General features: G+C 36.2%; 1 protein-coding gene across 2 annotated transcripts in view; it reads left to right on the plus strand.

The window, feature by feature from the left end:
* GRM5 (glutamate metabotropic receptor 5) overlaps positions 1–18,881 on the plus strand; it is a 661,865-nt gene that overhangs the window by 478,726 nt on the left and 164,258 nt on the right. The gene's annotated exons all lie outside the window — the stretch shown is intronic.

Consider the following 18,881-nt stretch of genomic DNA (forward strand, 5'->3'; position numbering starts at 1 on the left):
AGAGGGCATTAATCTAAGGAGCCAGTGTGATTAAGGCTGTTGTTTGTGGAAGATAGGACAGACTAACTCCTATCACAGAAAGCTTCCATCATTAGTGGTCTACTATATGGTTATCAAAATCTATGCATAAGAAGCTATGACATAACAGAATTTTGCTGCATTGGCAAAAACCATTGTGTATTCAGTTTTTGGACTAATCAGAGTGAGGATCTGATGATCCAATGATCTATGGCAGTAAGAGAGATAGTGGAAATTAATGAATGAATTCAACGAAATGCAGTTATTAATCACAGTATGTGCCAACTAAGTGCTAGAAATGGAGCATGCTTATCTGCTGCACCTGCTGTTCTGCTTTTGTACGAAATCAGAAATGAGTCGTGAGAACAATAATAAGAGCACATTTTCTATAGCATTTGGTAGGCATTGATAATAACAAACCAATTTGCATTTATATGGCACTCAATTTTATGGGTTGATGATCTATATGTGACATGAGAGATATCATCAAGGAAATATAAGATAAGATAAGGAGGTAGACTGATCATCTATCAAGATGAAGGTCTGATATAATGGCAACCCAATTGCACTAGTACCCATAAAATAAAAAGTATAGAAGGAGGCTACTAATTAACCCAGTGGGTAGATTTTTCCAGATGATATATGGATGAGTGAAGTATGAACTTCACAGGAAGAGAACACATGAATGGGTTGCTGTCTTAATTCAATTCCAAACAAGGCAACAAACAATTATTAAGCAGTCAATATACAGAAGATACTGTGCCAGAAGCTAGGGATACAAAAATGAAAAAACATCCCCTGTCTTCAAGGAGCTTGTAGTCTGTAAATAGGATCTTCTATCTCAGTGAGGGATCATACGATCATAGTACAGCATCTCCTCTGGGATTACATGCTCAACTTCTCCTTTGATTGGTAAGTGGGGATCACACTTTCCCAATTTCTACTTTTACTAATAAATGGAGCCACAGATAGAGTGCTGGCCCTGGAGTAAGGAAGACTTATCTTCTTGAGTTCCAATATAGCCTCAGACATTTACTGATTGTGTGACCCTAGGCTTTCACTTAACCCAGTTTGCCTCAACTACTCATTTGTAAAATGAGCTGGAGAAGAAAATGTCAAACTACTCCAATATCTGTGCCAAGAGAATCCCAAAGAGGATCTCAAAAAGGCAGACACAATCGAAATGACTGAGTAACAGGGGGAACACAAAGGATACTTGTCTGCTTCTCCTGTCAGGGTATTCTATAGGTTTATCAGTCTTAAGCCCCTCGTATGATGTCTTAAAGCCTCTAATAACAATCAAGAGAATAGTTCTACTAATAACTTTTAAGAAAGTGTATTTACTGTGAAGATATATCAAAAGCATTAGATATAGAACAACTCAAAAGAGATACAAATGCCTAAGAACATTCTTTTCCTACATACATGCAAAGTCCCTGGGGAGAGTGGGCTCAGCCTTAAAGTACCATGAGAATGAGGCATATGCATGCTAACACAGAGTATCCAAGGTCACTCTGGCCCTGGAAGTCTTCATTATTTCCCTTCAAGAATCCTCACCAAGTTCACTTGGAGTGAGGTTCTCCCTTGCTCAGTAATGTTATCTTTTCACTGGATTCTGATGCTGCTACTATAAACTTTTTGAACCTAAGGATTTTACCTGAGAGTGAGCATAACTCCCCTACAACCTCAGGAGGCCTTGATCTGATCAGTCATTTCTCCATACATTCACTTTTCGAGGAACAGAAAAGAATAAACACAAAATATACAAAAGGATCAGGTTCCATTTTGACACAAGCACATGTAGGACATGTGGGGAAATATAGTTTGATGCTCCTTTTCTACCCAATGCTCATAGTAGGTATCCTCACTGAAAAATCTCCAGGAAAATGTGAAAGTTCATCCACTCCAACCTTTCATATACACAATTCTAGATCAGCAACTAGATCAGTGAGTCATGAGTTCCTTGGGATTTTGTTGTTGTGTAGCTGTTTCAATTGTGTCTAACTCTGTGGCGACATTTGGGTTTTTTTCTTGGCAATGATACTGGAGTGGTTTGCCATTTCTTTCTCCAGTTCATTTTACAGATAAAGAAACTGAGGCAAATAGGTTTAAGTGACTTGCCCAGGTCACACAGCTAGCAAGTATCAGAAGCTGGATTTGAACTCAGCTTCTCTTGATTCTAGACTGGGCACTCTATCTACTGAGCAATCTGGCTGCCCCTTCTTGGGTCTATAAAGACAATGATAAGATCATATTATCACCATGTAGTACTAACCCTGAATCATTATGACTGAATATTGACTCCCAAGGTTCCACATGCTAACTTACAACCAGACAAGGAATACTGGAGCATTATGCAAGGACTGAACCCTCCATTGGCCAGTTCTTCTATTATAATAGAATCACAGTTCTTGAGCTAGAACATATATCCGTTTTCACTGTTCCAATGTTGCCTATCTTTATAGAAGTCCCTGGAATTACTTTTTTATTGTTTGAGAGATTTACTGTCATTTTGAGTTCAACCTTCAAATAAATCTCTAAAAATATTATAAATCTTCACTTCCCCAGTCACCAGTCACTAGTGGAACCTTAGTATTTGGAGGAACTGTGCCTGATCATCCAAAGTACTTCAGGGTTTGTTTGAAACAGAAAAGTGGCATAGATATTAAATATCTATGTGTACATCTAACTTTTTAATGAAGTAGAAGCAGCTGGATATATAATCCAGATGCTCCTACTTCATTTTTAAAAAAAGTTGTGTTTCCTTATAAACCTAAAGTACTCTAAAAATTATTAAAACAAGTAAATTAAATCAATTTAAATACCTAGAATACTCAGAAAATGACAGAAAAATTAAAACTATTATCTAATAATTCTATTTCTGTCTATTCTGGACAAATTTCTTAAGACTGCATTTCTTTTAAAATCATAACCTTGACAGTCAGTGTCATTCAGTCACTGCCTCCTTTGGCATGAACTCTACCTGTCGCCCACCTCCTGACAAGATTATGACAGCTTGCAGAATGTTAGTGGTGTCCCAGATGCTCAGATCTCTTTTAAAACTAGCTAAAGTTACATTGGCTTAACAAGCCTGAAGCCTTCCTCCTACAGTCACTTACAGATAACTAGAGTTAACCATATTCTATTTCACATTACTGTCATTTTCCTCACAGAATTCCTCTCCCCACTCCCAATATTCTTCACTAGCCTGTTAGAATGCCCTGATTCTGTAACAAAATGTCACGTACACCACTTATTAATTTGTTAATTAATCATAAAAATTCATGCCCTTTGGCACCTTATGCGTAACCTGAATTTATCTGTTTTCAAATAAAACAAATTAGGAATTTTTTTTTACTATTTTACTAAACTATTCTTTTAAAATAAATAAGTAAAAACTTACTAATTTCTGCCTCAGTTCAATATATGTGTGTTTGATGCCTGACTGTTTACACCACAAAGCCCTAACCAAAGACCCTACTGGCAGCTAACTGAAATTGTAGTCAAAATATTGAAAAGAAAGTATCTCCTAGGTGATCACTTTATAAATCTAACCATATAAGAAAGACGGTAAATGCCACGAAGGTATTTGACAGGGGGAGTGAGGGCTCCTTGTGACATCTTTTTGTCTTTATCTCTACTGAGTGGGAAGTCAAAGATGACTCTTTGAAAAATGTTTGGTTTTTAATTGAAATTTTCCCATGAGCAATCCCCCACAGTAAAAATCCATCATGAATTATACACATACAATCCAGAATAATTATTAAAGGCCATTTGCTTATGCACCTTGAGAAAGTATGATATCTCATCCAATTGAGGCCTACAATGTCCTAAGCGAGTGGTAATGTGACCTCTGCTTGAATAAAGGGGATGTGGAAGATTTCCCTAATTGCCAAAGCAATCCATTCCACTTTAGGACAGTTATGATAATTAGAAAGATTTTCTCTGTATCCATCCTAAATCTTTCTCTGTAAATTCTACACTCTGCTTCTATTTCTCCTTTCTGTAACTGAGCAGATTAAATCTACACCCTCATTCACAATATGACTTCAAATATTTTAAAGAAATGATCACATCCCTCCAGATTCTTATCTTCTTCAGGGTATTCATCCTTGGTGCCTTCAACCAATCTGGCCCATTGTTCTAGCTGGGACTACTAGACTATATTGTATCCAGATACATCTGCCCAACATATTAGCTAGCCCCATCCATGTATGTGTTATCTGAAAATCTGGAAAGCTATGCATTTATCCTAGCCATCTAAAAAATGTTGAAGATAAACAGGCTAAGGACATATCTCTAGTTTTAAAGACTTGCCTCCAGATGAACAGGGATAAGAATAATGACTAACCCTATGGTTTCATTGGTATAGAGAATGCTTGGTTAGGCATACTCCCTATATCAAGGCAGGTTGCCACCTTCTCTGTGATTTATAATCTTAGAGAGTTACCTAAATCATTGAAAGATTAAGTGACTTGCCCATGGTCAGAGAACCAGTATACGTCAAAGAAAAGAAATGGATTCAAGTCTTCCTGGCTATGAGAAATACACATTTTATATATGCTTAGCTATTTATATGTTGTGTCACCCATTAGAATGTGAGCTCCTTAGAGACAGGGGCAGTATTTTCATCTTTCTTTTCACTATCTGGCAAAAAGTAAACAGTTAATAAAAGTTTGTTGATCTGATTGGTTGATACACTACACTCTCTATTCATCAACACTTCTTAAAAAATTGATTCTTAATGTTGAATTCAATTCCATCTGAAAAACTAAATAACTACATTGTTGCCAGGTGATGGCCTAGCAATGATGTCATTATTGTTTTCCTTCTAAAATTGTTAAAAGAGAAAGAGAGAGTGAATGTCAAGTAGAGAAAACAGGAGAAGCTAAAGTTGATTTGAAAACACAGAACTCAATGAGGTAAATACATATGACATTTAAATTATTGTTCTTAGGATAATGGAGTAAATCATTAAAAAATACTTTCTAGAAGCAATGGTAATATTGGTATTGATCCTTCTATTTCCCTTCATTTAAATTTGTAAAACTAAAACTTTATTTAATTAGGGTCATTAAATTTGGTAAAAAGGAGAACTTGGGTTCAAATCCCACCATAGACACTATTAGCTTACAAACCTGGACAAGTTCTCTCTGCTTCAGTTTCATTGTCTATAAAATAAGATCATTGGACCTGATGAATCTAAAGGTCTCTTCCATCTCTAAATCTATAGTCCCATGAACTTCAACAAATAATAAAAATAGGAGATATTCCACTTCAATTGTAAAATTGGTAGATGTGAACTGGGGAGGAAAAGAGGATAGAAGAAATGGAGTAAAAAGAAGAAAGTAAGGGAGAAAATAAGTGGAATGAGAGAAAAAGAATGGAAGAAAGGAGAGAAAAGAAAAAAGAAAAGGGGAAGACAGAAAAGACTAGAAGAGAAAAAGGGAAAGACAGAGGGAATGAGGGGCATAAAGAAAGAAAAATACCATAGGTTTGTAGGTGTAGAGGTGAGTTTTAGTCTTCTGGTGCTGTTCATTTGGGCAATGGACCTTCCAATGTTACAATGATCAATCCCCTGGAGCCAAATGAAACCTTGATTAGGTGATTGACTTATATTTATCCTTTCTTATATTTATATTTTATGGATTATTTTATATTTATTATATAAAAGTATTACATTTATATTTCATATATTTATATCTATTTTATATTTTTATATAATATACTTATATTTATACTTTTAAGATTGCTATGTATCTGAAGCTCTTACAATCCACATTTTTAAAGTCAATAAACATTTATTTTTTCCAAATTTTGTTAATTTATTTGTTTTCAGTTTTTAACATTCACTTCCATAAGTTTTACATTTTCTCCCCCTTCCTCCCCAAGAAGGCATGCAATCTTATATGGGCTCTACTCATACATTCCTATTAAACACATTTTTCAGTTAGTCATGTTGCATAGAAGAATTATAGCCAATGAGAGAAACCATGAGAAAAAAACATAACAAAAAAGAAAATAGCCTGCTTCATTCTGAGTTCTGACTCCATAGTTCTTTCCCTGGGTGTGGATGGCATTTTGCATCTTGAGTCCTTTGGAAATGTTTTATGTCCTTGCATTGCTGAGAAGGACTGTCTATCAAACTTAGTCTTCACACACTGTGGCTGTTACTGTGTATAATGTTCTCCTGGTTCTACTCACTTCATTCAGCATCAGTTCATATAAGTCTTTCCAGGTTTTTCTGAAGTCTGCCTGTTCATCATTTCTTAGAGAAGTACCACCACTTATTCAGCCATTCCCCAATTGATGGGCATCCCCTCAATTTCCAGTTCTTGGCCACCACAAAAAGAACTGCTATAAATATTATTATATGGATGTATATGGATCCTTTTATCACTTTTATGATTTCTTTGGGATATAGCTCAGAAGAGGTATTGCTGGGTCAAAGATATACACATTTTTAAAGCCCTTTGAGCAGAGTTCCAAATTGATCTCCTGAATGACTGGATCAGCTCACAGTTCCACCAACAGGGAATGAGTGTTCTAACTCTCCCACATCTTCTCCAACATTTATCATTTATAATCTATATTCTAATTATACTAACCAGCATACTCATAGTCAGAAAAACATTCTCTGGACTATACAAACAATGAATAAAATAATGAGAGGTCCAGATGGAAATAATTTTAAGACCACAACAGGACCTGCCTGCTTTAGATAGCGTTCCATTATTTATCATCCCTGTAAAAGATGGTTGATGTTTTCTTGTTTTACATGGTTAGATCTGCTGAGAACAAAAACTCACTATCATCTTTGTAATAGCTGAAGAAATGAGCTTTCAGTTAAGGATTAAGGCGACAGTCTTGGTTCAACATATGTTTTGGATCGTGTCCTTCTTATAGTTGTTTTTAATGCTAGAAAACTCAATTCTCAATTTAGGATTCTATTTTAAAAGGAAAAAATATGGAATACAGTCACATAAGAAAGCATTACTTTGATATTCACAAGGGCCATCTGTCAAACTTCTTGCTGGCAAGTTACTGAATTCACAATATGTAGGAAACAAGAATAGGTTTACTACCCAATTAAGTGCTGACCTCAACATGTACCTTTCTAGAACTCTAATTTCAATTTGCCACACGTTTAACATCAATTAAAAGTCATCAAGTGATCTTCCCTCATCTGGCTGAACATTCAGTTCTATAAAGTCGAAGACAATTTCTTACGTATAAGGGGGTTTTAAATGTAAAGATGTCAAAAGCCTCATTTGAAAGTGGTAGTAATCAAGCACACTATAAGTCATGTAACTTTTATTTTAAATCTGAATAGAGTTTATGTAAAGTCTCACACAGAAATCCCTAAATGTTTTCCTCTGATGGAGTGTCAGGATTTGTAATCTTGAGGATCCTGGGTAAAAATTCCACCTCTGAAACTTACTAGTTATATGATCATGTAAGTCACTTAAACTCTGTCAGTTCTGGTTCCTTCATCTATTAAAAAAGACTGCTCGAAATGATAGTTTTGGTGCTTATTTTACAGGGTTGTTGGAAGTATCAAATGAGCTGAAATATACAAATATTATGATTTACAAACGTAAAATGGGAAGCAAGGCACAGACCAGCCACTTCTGATATGCATTGGTTATGGGACCCTGAGAAAATTCCATGACTTAATCCTTTACCATAATCAGATCATACAATAAGAAGACTATAAGTTGCAGAATAGTTGATGATTTGTATTGATTAAGGGAATTTTCTCACAGAGGAGTCCCTCCACTGAAAAATGTGCTGTATTAATATCTATCATCATGAGTTGGACATGGCTGAGCAACTGATCGACAAACCTAGGCAATCCCCTTAATCTCACTGAGGCTAGGATTCCTCATTTGTGCAATTTGTGTATATGCATATGTACATATGTGTGTATATATGTACGTATATGTATACATACATATATATACCTGCATGTGTGTATACATATATATACACATTTACATACATGCATGCATTTGCGTTTATACACACATACACACACACATATATAAAGTTAGCTTGTGAGAGCTGATTATTAAATTGTCAGTGTGAGAATTTATACCTGAAAAATCAGCAAAAGCTCTAAATCAGGGTTTGATTTATTGTCTAAACTTGTGAAAGTGATGGAGAAAATGTTCACTACATAGATTAAATTTAGAAATGTGCCCTGCTTAGGTTTTACATTTTTTAAGAGCTGGTAGTTTGACATTTACCAGCATACCGTTGCATATACACATCGATATTCTTTGACAAGAGCTACCTGGTGACTGCATTGTGTAAGATTGAATGGCAATACAATTTAAAGAAAGATGAAGAGTATTTGTAAAGAGTTAACCTTAAAAGATGGGCACTTGCTACATGGTAGATAGAGTACCCACCTAGAGTCAAGAAGACTCATTTTCCTGAGATCAAATCTGGCCTCAGGCATTTGCTAAGTGTGTGACACTGAGCAAATCACTTAACTCTGTTTGCCTTAGTTCCTCCTCTGTAAAATGAGCTGGAGAAGGAAATGGCAAACCACTCTAGTATCTCTGCCAAGAAAATCCCAAATAAGGCCACAGAGAATATGACACAACTGAAAAACAACTGAACACCTGTACACAATTAGAGATGAGGACATTAGATATCCCCTACTTCAACCCCTCTCATTTTGAAAATGTGAAAACTGAGACAACAAAAGTTAAAGTGGTCTTCTAAAGGTCACAACAATAGTAGCCAAGTAGAGATTCAAAGCCAAGTTTTCCAATTTCACTTTTAATGTTCTTGCACCTACACCACACTGCTTCCTATGATTGATCAGAATGAAAGGTGCCACTTGTAGCCATAGATTATAGCAAAAATGATTGACTTCCCCTGATTCTGCATCTCAAGCTGCCCAAAATTTTGCTCTAATCAATGGTCTCCAAGTTGAAAGCCTTATCCCCTGGCAAGTGAAACATGACCCCAGAGGATATCTAATCGACCAATTGGAGTGATAAAAATGGTTAGTATTTCACCCTCCCTATTACAACTTATTGCTAGTTTGCCTCCAACATGATGACACCAGCCTCTTTACCTATTATTGCCAACACTAACCTCCCTCTAGCACCAATTCCACCCCTCATTGCTGGCCTCACCTAGCTGGGCAAACTCCCAATCTCTCAGAGTAATTGTAAACTAAATGAGACCCAGAAATGCACACTGGTAGCTGTGTAGGCAAAACTGTCTCTCTCTTCCCAGTTTAACTATACCCTATCTCCAGATAACCTTGAGGCTGTCAGATACTCTGGGGTGCGCATTCTAGGACAATAGCCAGTAAGTAATGATACTGCGATTCCTCTCCCCATGTTTAATTTTATTGAAGGATAAAAATTAGTTGCATAAGGTGACCAAACATGGATAAGTTAAAATCCCTCTTGCATATTTCATACATTCCCCCAAAATCTAACCCTCCTCCAGATGTGCCTGTTTCAATCAAGAGAAGCACCATCCTTCTAGTCACCCAAGTTCACACCCTTTCAATCATCCTTGAATTTCTGCTCTCCTTCTCCCCTATCTGTTGCTAAATTATGACATTTTTAACTCCACAGCATCACTCCATTTCCATCACAGCCTCATTCAGGCCCACATTACCTATCCATCCCAAATATTCACACGGACAATTGGTGACCAACCTATGGTAGAACATTCTGAGCTCATATTGGTCTGATCAGTCACAGTCGGACACACTGAAATTTCATTTTATCATGGTGATGTCGTTTTGGTCCTCTTCAAAGATGAAGGACAACAACCAACCAACCAACCTCTCACCTGGACTATTGAAATAGACTCTTAGTCTCCCAAGCCTCAAATTTCTCCCTATTCTCTTCCATTCTTTACGAAACTGACAAAGAGATTTTCTCAAAGCATAATTCTGTCATCCCCTTTCCCCACTCAATAAATGTCAATAGCTCCTTATTGACTCTAAGAGAGATTACTTCATCTTTGTCTCTTTTTTATTTCTATTGTTGTGTGAGTATTCTAATGTACATCATCCAAAGTACAGAAGTTTGTTGTTGAGTTGATTTTCATTCATGTTCAACTCTTTCTGACCCTACTTGGGGTTTTCTTGGTAATGATACTGGAATAGATTGCCATTTCCTTCCCCAACTCTTTTTACAAATGAGGAAACTGAGGCAAACAGGTTAGGTGACTTGCCCAGGGTCCCACAGTGAGTAAGTGTCTGAGGCCAGATTTGAACTCAGGTCTTCCTCATGCTAAGGCTGACCTTCTAACCACTGTGCCACCTAGCTGCTATTATACTAGTATATTATATTACTTTATACATTAATAAATAAGCAAATATGCATATATTTTTCATACATGACCCATAAAAGATGGGTCTGATTTTTACTGATAATAGTATACAATCAAAAACATTGAAAGAAAACAGCAACCAATAAAAATATTTAAATCTAACTGGAAAATAATTCAAATTCTCTTTTATTTCTAAAAAATAGTGTTGAGCCCAATTTGTTCATGAGTCCATTCCATTTATATTCCTAAATAATTGATAGTTACACATATTTTTTTCCTTTTCATCCTTTGTCATTTAATCAGGATCTCTTAATACTTGGTATTCCAACCTTTCTACTTAGAGCACTTGAAACAATTAAATATTTGGAGGTGTTTGATCCTTGATTTTGACCTATAAGTACATTCTGCTCACAATAGCCACCAGTCTTGGAGGGCAACTCTAGAATTAGTACATCCATAATCCAAATCTATTTTGCATTATATGATGGAGTTGTTTTGCTTGTTGTTTAAGAACAAAAGTCTTATCTTTGTAATTACATTTCATATAGGCAAATATCAAAAAATAAAGTTTGTGTCCTAGGCAGTAATGGACTTAGAATCAAGAAGACCTGCGTTCAGTGTTCATGGTTTTGTGAAAATGGGCAAGTTACTTATATTCTCTGAGTCTCAGGTAACACTATATAAGACTACACATTATACATGGACTGTTATTCTAGAGGAGAGAATTCCCACACTGATAAAAACTAGTTTCTTGATATGTTAGTGTAACAACAAAATGAGTTTGCATTCTTTGGCTATGCAAAGATTAAAGACAGGAAAGTCAGAGACAGAAGACAGAAGAAAAAACACATGATGTGTGTCAAATGAAAATAACTCTCTCCTGTCTCAAAAAAGATACAGAAATTCCATAAATTGATTTGTCAACATTTGTATAATAAGGAGTTGAATGTTTCTGTGGAACAGAATAAATGATTTGAGCAGCTGAGGTCTATTGAAAATTACATTGAACACTTAGAAATTTAAAAGTGATTTTTCTCCTCTCCACAAAATGTGTTCTTTTATAAAAACCTTTTTGTTTATTGCTCTCTGAACATCCTTCCCCAATTTTAGACATGAATGAGCCATCCATTTACCTAAGTGTTTTTCCTTTAAAAATTAATTATCCTTTGCATTGTACAGCAAGATAGAAAATGAATTTGAAAAAAATTGAAAATACTTAACCAAAGCTGAACAACAACAACAAAAAAGATTCTATGCCAGAAGAAACAATGGCTGTGATCACAAGCCAAAGCTTCTAGAAAGAACAGAGACAACATGGAAAATCAAGATCGCTTGATAGTATCTATTAGATCTATTAGATCTATAGTTTAGATCTATTATAGTTTAGTTTCTAAACTATATTCTATATATTATATTCTAATTAATTATAATTATATTCTAAACTATAGAATAGTTTAGATCTATTAGAATAAGAATCAATCTATAATCAGTTATTAAGTGCTTACTCTGTACCAAAAACCAGGCTAGGTGCTGGGAATCTGAAAGACAAAATAAAAACGTCCCTGACCTCAAGGAGCTTCCAATCTATCTAGAGTGATGATGTGTACATACTAATCCTAAATACATACAAAATAAATAGAAGGTAATTTACAGAATAAGAAAGGGAAGCATTAGCAGTTTGGGATTTGAAGGACCTCACACAGAAGATGCAGCTGGGGTTGAACTTTGAAGGGAACTAGAGAGTACATTACAAGCATTGGGGACAGCCCAAGTAGGCCAATTTGGCTAGAAAGCAGAGTTCCTGAATGGAAGTAACATGTAATAATAATGCAAAGGTACCTAGAGCTAGACTGTAGAGGTCTTTCAATGCTAAAAAGATGTTATTTAATCTTAGAAGCAACAGGTAACCATTGAAATGTTTTGATCAAGGGAGTGCAAAGGTCAGTCAAATGTATGTTTTAGGAATTTGCCTTTGATAACTGTGAAGAGACTAGAGAAGAAGGAAGAAAACATCCATATTAAGAACCTACTACTCAGTGCCAGGCACTGAGCTAAACACACAAAGATTATCTCATTTTCCTGATAATAACCCTTGGAGCTTAGTAGTTGAGGAAACTGAGATAGACAAAGGTTAGCTAAGTTGCCCAGTTTTACAGGGCTAGTAATCAACTGAAGCACGTCTTGCTGACTCTTAAGTCTAGCACTCTTGATCAGTCACTGCTTCACCTAGCTACCTCCCATGAGAGGAGAGAGGTGAAACAGGGAGATGAATTAGTCAGTCAACTAGTATTTATTAAGCACAAACTGTATACCAGGCACTAATGATCACTAGGGATGCAAAGAAAGATAAAAATCAATCCTCTTTTCAAGAAGTTCCTGGGCTAAATTGGGGTGACAATAGGCAAACAATTATGTATAAACAAAAAAAATGAAGGACAACTTGGGGGTAGTCTCAAAGGGAAGGTGCAAAAGGCGAAACTTTAGCTGTAATTTGAAGGAAAACAAGGATGTCAAGAGGCAGAGATGAGATGAGAGAGCATTTCAAGCATGGGGTACAGATTGGGAAAAGGCTTTAAGTCAGGGAATGAAGTGTCTTCTTCCAGACACAGCAAGGACACCATTGTTGAGTATGTGGGGGGAAGTGAAGTGTAAGAAGACTGGAAAGTTAAGAAGAGACCAGGTTGTGAAGGGACTTCAAAGCCAAAGGATTTTATATTCAATCCAGGAGGTATTAGGGAGACACTGGAGTTTATTTAGGTTTTGAATAGCATATGTGTGGTGAGGTGTGGACATAGTCAAATCTACACTTTTGAAAAAGTGTGATAGCTGAATGGATGACTGGGTAAATTAGAAGGCTATTGGATTATTCAAGGAGAGAAAATACTGATGTCTGAAAGAGAGAGGCAGTTCTAGGACTAAAAAGGAACTGATGTGTACATGTATGTATAGATATGTGTATATGTTTGTATCATATGGGTGTACATGTATATGCAAGCATATAAAAGTATACATTTATATTACATGTAAGTATACTTGTACATGTATTACTATGTGTATGTACATCTAAATATACATAAATACACATAGCCCTATATTTATACACCTATATTTATATATATACATACAAGCTATACATGCATGCATAAGTATATATGAATATATAGTATGTGTGTACATATTGAAATATATGTATACACACACACATTCACCCACATAGACTAGGCAGCACAATGGGTAGAACACTGGGCTTGGAATAAGCAAGATTAATTTTCATGAGTTCAAATCCAGCAAACACAGCACTTACTAGCTGAGTGTCCCTAGGCAAGTCATTTAACTCTGTTTGCCTTAGTTCTTCATTTGTAAGGCAAACCACTCCAGTATCCTTACCAAGAAAAGGATGAGTGGGTTTACAAGAGGGTAAAAATAAGTTCTGTTTGGGATACTTTGAATTATAATGCCTAGGAGACATCCAGTTAAAAATACCCAATAAACATTTCATGATATGGCACTGGAATTCAGGAGGAAGCCTCAGGATCTGGGTTTTATTGACATAGAGATGATAATTAACACTGTGTAAGCAGATGAGATGTGGGGGTATATGGGTGAACATGTATGAGAAAGAGACAGGGACAAATACAGGCAGAAAAAGACAGTAGAAAAATGGAGATCCAATGAAAAGTCTTACTGCACACCCACAGTAGGACATGTAACATAGATGATGATCTAGTTTAGGAAACTAAGGAGAAACCAAAAAAGGAGGCAAAGAACCAAGATGGGTCAGTGTCATGAAAACTCAGGGAGGAAAAAATATGTAGGAAGAGAGAGATCAACGGTTTTAAATTCTTTACAGAAGTCAAGAAGAATGAAAACTGAGTAAAGGATTTTGGATTTGACAATTAAGATGTCTTTGGCAACTTTGTAGAATCAGGTTCAGTTGAGTGTTGAGCTGGAAATCCAGATTGCCAAACAGTTAAAACATGAGTCAGAGACAATTTTGCATAAGACTTTGACTGTAAAAAAAGAAAAATATAGGATGCTCTTTGAAGGAAAAGTAGGGTCAATTAAGGGTTTTCTTTGGAGGTTGCTGAGCATTTAATTGTGTTGTAGGCATCAAAGAGGGAGAAGGAGGTAGGAAGAAATTGGAGAATGCTGTGGGAAGATGATTAAGATGGTGGGCAGTTTCTTCTAGGAAAAGCAAGGAGACTGTTGAGATATGATCTCAAGATTCAAAGGAGGTGGGAGATGAAGAAGAAGGGTACCTTATTAGAAATGCTGAGATACAAAAGATGGCTTATGTGAAAATAATGCCTGGCTTAGAGTTCTTACTCTGTTAACTCTTAGCCAGCAGTTCAGTGTTTAGAGTGGGGGAATCTGAGATCAGGAAGACCAGACACTTATTGATTGCTTGAGCCTGGGGAAGTGATTTAACTTTTGTCTGTCTCAGTTTCTTCAACTGTAAAAGAATACTACTTAACTATCAGGATTTAGAGGAGGATCAAATGAGATAGTGAGAGCTATATAAAATCTTATTCCTTTCCCTTTCCATATTGACTACAGGAAGCTCATTCTCTAAGCCTTAAAAATATCTATAAAATCTGCATAATAATATAATACTTAATCAAACTGCAAGTTTGTTGCTAGGAAAACATGTCAGGAAACATAGTAAACTAGACTATTTTACTTGAAACGTCTTTTAATTCAATACACATTTATTGAGTTTCCTCCCTGTATGATGGTACTACAGGGAATAATGGGGTCATGAGTAGCTAGGATTGTAAGTGACATGTTGTGATCTGCCTTAGTAGAGATGGCACCCCCAATAATAAAGTAATAGATTCTTGTAGTACTTGGTACTTATACTCCCTCCTTCACAGAACTTTTCTGAGGAAAATGATTTTTACTCTTTCATATATTATATAAACAGGAACTACCATAATATTAATTTTAAAAAAGAAGATAGTTTTCACGATTCTTTATACAATGTTCAATCATTTTTCAACTGTGTCTGACTCTTCTTTACCTCATTTGGGAATTTCTTGGCAGAGATATTAGATTGGTTTGCCATTTCCTTCTTCAGCTCATTTTACAGTTGAGGAATTGAGGCTAAAGGGTTAATTGATTTGCTAAATTCACACAGATAGTAATTGTCTAAGGCTGGACTTGAACTCAAGATGATGAATCCTCCTGACTCCAAACTTGGCACTCTATCCACTATCCATGGTGCCACCTTGCTGCCCATCTTTATATCCATTTATTACCATTATCCACCTATCCATCTCCATGATGGTTTCTTCTGCCTTGTAACTTTGAACTCTTCTTTTTGTAGGCCCTGTGTTTATACAACTGTAACTGACTTCTTAAGTTCAATTTTTCCTTGAGTTTCTCATCATTAAACTGGCACTCTCAGAGGGAACTGCACCCCTCCAAAAAAAAAAAAAGTTTCCTTTACAGAAAATGTGTGAAATGGACTTATTCTCTCATTTGAAGAAAGCATGCATAACGGGCTTTTAGTTTCCATGGTGATCCATGAATCAGAATGTAGGGGTATTTATCACTACATTTTGCTTTTTCTACATCTTCCAGGCTAAGATATCATGGCCTATTAGTTGAAAACAGAATACATGTCTGGTCAAGTGTCCCCTTGTCTCTAAAAAACACTTGTCTCCATTCCAAGATCATGTATCTTTGGCTCTTCATTAGGGGCTGTTCTCTGAAATATGCAGCGAGAATAAAAGTGGTACTGAGTTTCTCCTCTGTCAGATACTCGAAGTGTTCTCATATCACCAAGGCAACTTAAAGTACAGAGGTGTCACTGCAGTCACCATGGACATCCTGGTTCTGAGACATTCTAGCAGTTTCCAGGGTCACAATCCTGGCAGTTGTAGAGAAAATATGCCCAGGGCAGATGTCTGATATATAAAAGAGTTACCCTGTACATTACTGCTATTTTGGCATTAGGGATGCTTAAAAGCCTTCTGTTACGGCTGCTGTCTCTCTCTGAATATTCTGTGAGTGGCACTGGCTATTGGACATAGTAATTTAGATTGTTCCACTTGGTCACAGAAGGCAGAACTACTAGCCATGAGTAGAAGCTGCAAAGATGTCAGGGAAAAAATGCTTTCTAATAATTAAAGCTAATCAAAAAGAGATGAGAGCATTCTCAAGAATTAATGAATTTCCTATCATGAGAAGTCTTTAAGAAAGTGGAGAGATTTCTTTTTTCAGATAGAAGTTGGACCAGATGACCTCTGAGCTCCTATATCATGCTAATATTCTGATATAGAATATCCATATAGATGCCAAATCTATATTCCACAGCAATGAGTAAGTAGTCCAGGGGTTTCTGTCATCATGTAAAACTCAGGATGAAAATGGAGCAAAATCATGTGTAGTGTCTACTTTCCATACGCCTTATATAAGAATTAAACTTGACACATGGACAATAGAACTGACTTAGCTATGGGATAGGAGAATGAATTGTTTCTTTGGTTGGTTTTGTTTCTTATTGTTTTTGGTTGATTCATTTTTTGTTTTGGTTTGGTTTTTTATTCAGACCTGAAACTCCCTCAGAAACAGAAACTCTCATCATGGAAACTCCTTTGAACAATTCATTTGTAACTTAGAGTCTTAGACAGGTAACTTAGAGCATGAAAGGTTAAGTAATTGCCCGTTGTCACATTGTTCTCAGAGGCAAGACTTGGATCCTAGCCTTTCAGACTCTAAAATTTAATCCAAAACATCACACTGGAAGAATGCTTTAATATAGTTGATAAGTTGGAACAAACAGATTGAATCATGAATCCAGTAATCACTTTGAAAGATATAGCAATCATATCCTGTGTACATATTTGGAATCAATCCTATACAATCCTATAAACTTACTGACAAGGACAGAATCTGAATGCAGGCGTTTCTGAAGAATTCACCTGATCCAATGTATAGCTCCTGTCTCTAGAGAGAGAATGAAATCTCAACACTAGAACACCACAGGCCTCTGCCTACTGTGGGGCAGAGCGGTGTGTGAAAACACAAGTGGTTAGCCATAAGGCTGGAGAACCACTTCCCAAATTTATGGTGGTAAGGAGCTGATGTACTTTGAAGAATTAAAATACTTCCAGGAGAAGTCTGGCATACCTAGAATAACACGTTTCTCACAAAGAGTCTTCTCAATCATACATTGAGAAAGTGTCTGATTGGATACTCTATGGTGGCCTGGTCAGTCATTGGTTTTTAAAAAACTAGATGAAAACTAAGAAAAACAGACACGCATAACTGCCTAGTTGGCTGCAGTTTCCCATCACCCAGGAAAGGCCTAAACAATTTTGGGAAAATGCATTTGGCATTCTTACTGATCATCTCACAAGCACATACAAAATGCAGTGGAGAAAGGCCTAATTGAGGCTTTAACTCTGCTGCTCCTTCCTTTTATTTTTCCTCTACTGTGTTTCTTCACTCCCCTTGCTTCCTTCACATTCTGGTAGTAGTTAGAGATAAAATCATACACCAGGTTTTCCTTTGTTGTTCTGAATACAGTTATTTAGGTCTTAAAGGTCACCTTCCTCCAGCATCTAAAAGGTAGAGATGAAAGTTTCCTGAAAGCATCTCTCTCCCCTGAGCTTCTTCAGGCTTTGCTAAAGACCTCGAATATATTTTCTCTCAGGATAGAGATACTCAAACTGCAAATAAAGGAGAGGGAAGACAACTTTCCTTCGTCTTCCAATCTGATCTTTTTTTTTTTCAAATTTATTGGTCCTCGAGGGCCCATTTTGACTTAAAATCATAGAATCGATTCTTCTTCCACTCTCAGACTATATCTACACACATATTTGTTTGGAAGAGAGAAAACAGGTTAGAATAAAATCAAACAACCAGTTATTAAAAAAAAAACAAGCTTAATTCAGTCAGGAAATAGTTACTAACTTGTTCATAATATGATTTTTGAAATATTTTTGTATGGAATTTCACATTGCTGTTTCCCAACCCATGTTCCCAACAAACCAGTTTGAGTATGTAGACAGTGTTAAGCCTTACCACTGGATTCTTCCTGTTATTGGTGGATGCTATTTACCATACATAGTCTTGTATTCTTATAAAATGCCCATTACCTCTGTAATGTATTGAAACAAATGAGCTAGGATAGGTCTACTACTGTTAAATATTTCTGTTGTGCCTTTTATTTTCCTGAAAAAGCTTTCTCCTTCCCCCCCCACTCTCTCCCAAAGAAAAGCTCCTTCACAAAGTAACTGAATCATCACTCTCTTTACCTTTGTGGCAAATGCTTTTAAAAGAATATATAATATTGTAAAGAACAGGATAACTTACTGCTTTGTGGTTTCATTCAGAGTCCTTAGAAGGAAAGAAAATAAGCATTTTTTAAGCACCTACTATATGTGAAATACTGTGGTCCACGCTTTACAAATATTATCTAATTTAATTCTCCCAAGCCTGGAAGGTAGGTGCTATAATTGTCATCCGCATTTTACCCTGGGCTAGTCATTTAACCTTTATATGCATTGCTTTCCTCGGGTGAAAATGCCACTTTCAATGGAGTT

The sequence above is a fragment of the Notamacropus eugenii genome, chromosome 5 (genome assembly GCF_028372415.1).
Source record: "Notamacropus eugenii isolate mMacEug1 chromosome 5, mMacEug1.pri_v2, whole genome shotgun sequence".
In the NCBI taxonomy this organism is placed as follows: domain Eukaryota; kingdom Metazoa; phylum Chordata; class Mammalia; order Diprotodontia; family Macropodidae; genus Notamacropus; species Notamacropus eugenii.